At 50.7% G+C, this 2,126-nt stretch overlaps 1 non-coding gene across 1 annotated transcript; it reads right to left on the bottom strand.

Moving 5' to 3' along the window:
- Positions 1-844: 844 nt before the first annotated feature.
- LOC142428382 (small nucleolar RNA SNORD103/SNORD85) lies at positions 845-936 on the bottom strand. Its single transcript, XR_012780295.1, has one exon. It is a non-coding gene; the product is annotated as a small nucleolar RNA SNORD103/SNORD85 (small nucleolar RNA).
- Positions 937-2,126: the final 1,190 nt, after the last annotated feature.

Here is a 2,126-nt window from a genome sequence, read left to right as displayed (position 1 = left end):
CTTTTTCTTTGCATCACTGTTCTCACAGCCACCAAGTCAATTCTGTTTCATAGCGACTCTTACAGAACAGGGTAGAACTGCCCCTGTGGGTTTCCAAGAGTGTAACTCTCTTTTTTTCCCCCTTAGTCCTCAAAAGACTGTAACTCTTTACCAGAGTAGAAAACCTTATCTCTCTCCTGGAGCTGCTGGTGGTTTAGAACTGCCGACCTTGCAGTTAGCAGCCCAACGTGTAGCCCACTATGCCGTCAGGACTACAAAGTGGTATGGGGGGGGGGGTCTCTGGCTAGTGATTTGATATTTAGTTCCCCAAGCATTGAAGCCCTCAGACCTTCCCTCCTACAGTTGCATCCCTGGGGGCTGTAAATGGGTAGCAAATTTGAGTCCTAGCAGAAGGCTTAGAGGCTTGAGTCTACCTTGAAAGTGCAGTAGAAGAAAGCCCTGGTGGTCTGGTGCTCCCAAACTAGTCACCAAACATCGCGTGGAGCACATCCTCAGGTCATCCTATCCTGACGGGATGGAGACTAGTTTAACTTGGAATGTGAGGGCAAGCCTGGCTTTGGATGCCAAACTCCAGTTGCTGCCCTGGACTCGGTCCTCCCACCGCCTGGAGCCTGGGTGGCTCTCAGCCTGTCTGTCTGCAGCTCTGCCTTAGACTCTCCCTTGTGCCCCCCAGGCCTGGTCAGGGGCAACCTTGGCAGCCCAGGAGGAGCCAACGTGCCTGAATCTGCTGGTCACACGCTCCACTTGTTTTCGTTTTTCCCTTTCCTTTGGGGTTAGCACTTGGGGGTGGGCTAATAAAAAACGAAACACCTGTAAACATCCCACGAACTAATTTGCCCACCTAATTGAACTTATTATTTTTATTTTAGGACATAACAAAGATTCTCATTACTGAACTTTGTTCTCAGTGAGGGCAAGTGGGTCATCATTGCCAATAATTGACCTTATTAAGCAAGTATAAAATTCAGCCAATTTATTATTGATCATGGAGTTATTTGTCCTGGAGGGCTTTTTTGGTGTGTGGGGGTGGGGTCAAGGACCCTGAGTCACAGGAGAGGAGGCTGACTTTTCCAAGAGAGCCCACTGTCTTCTGCCCCAGGATGCGGCCCATTGAATCACTTCACGTGGCTCTTCTAGCGATGGTCCTTGTAGCTTCCATCGAAGGACTGGGTAGGAGTATGCAAAGGAAGGCGCTTGTGGATAGCCTACTGATACGGTAAATTAGACTCACGGCACCCTTGTAGGGGTGGGACTATGCAAATAAAGTGCATGGAACCTTATATGTGGATTGGTCAGTTTTGCCTTCTTGCACGACTTAACACGAGCCCATCAGGAGGTGGAAGAGGAGGAACTCATGACCTCCAGAAAAGAAGAGTCAGGAATGAGCACTGTGCACCGGGGACCTCCTTGCTTCAGAGACAGCTGTGACGCTGGAGATGGCCTCTGGCCATGAAAAGCAGCAGCAGAGAGATGTCAGTTGCAGAGGCAACAGAATCAAGAAACTGGCATGAGACGGAGCAATGGGACTAAGTGCCTTCTGGCAGGAAGCTTGCTGGCAGAGTGGCCAATCCATGGAACTGGAGCTGAGCACCTCTGGGCCGAGGCTTACTGGCAGAGAGGAGTGCCCCTGGGCACTTCATTGGAGCAGCTGAAACACGCAGAAGGAAACACTGCCCGGTCTGTGGCGACGTCCCAATTGTCCCTGTGCGTGAGCCCTCTGTTGCAATCATGGGGTCAGTCCATCTCCTTGAGGACCTTCCTCTTTTAGACGGCCCCTCTCCTTTACCCAGGATGCTGTCCTGTTCCAGGGACTGGTCTCTCCTGACAACATGCTCAAAGTATGTGAGATGGACTCTCGCCATCTTTGCCTCCGAGGAGCACTCTGGCCCTACTTCTTCCAAGCCAGATCGGTTTGTAAATGCTTCGACATTTGAAAGTAGAATACATTGAAAGCATATGGAAGTTGGTAGGATGTCTCTGTTGCTGTCTCTTTCTCCCCCCCCCCCACCTCTCTCTCTCTCTTTCTCTTTCTCTCTCTCTCTCTCTCTCTCTCTCTCTCTCTCTCTCTCTCACACACACACACACACACACGGTGTTTGAGTGGGTCAAGTTAAGTCTGTCTCCAA

Source organism: Tenrec ecaudatus, chromosome 15, assembly GCF_050624435.1.
Source record: "Tenrec ecaudatus isolate mTenEca1 chromosome 15, mTenEca1.hap1, whole genome shotgun sequence".
Taxonomy (NCBI): Eukaryota; Metazoa; Chordata; class Mammalia; order Afrosoricida; family Tenrecidae; genus Tenrec; species Tenrec ecaudatus.
This window is presented reverse-complemented; position numbering and strand designations above follow the sequence as displayed.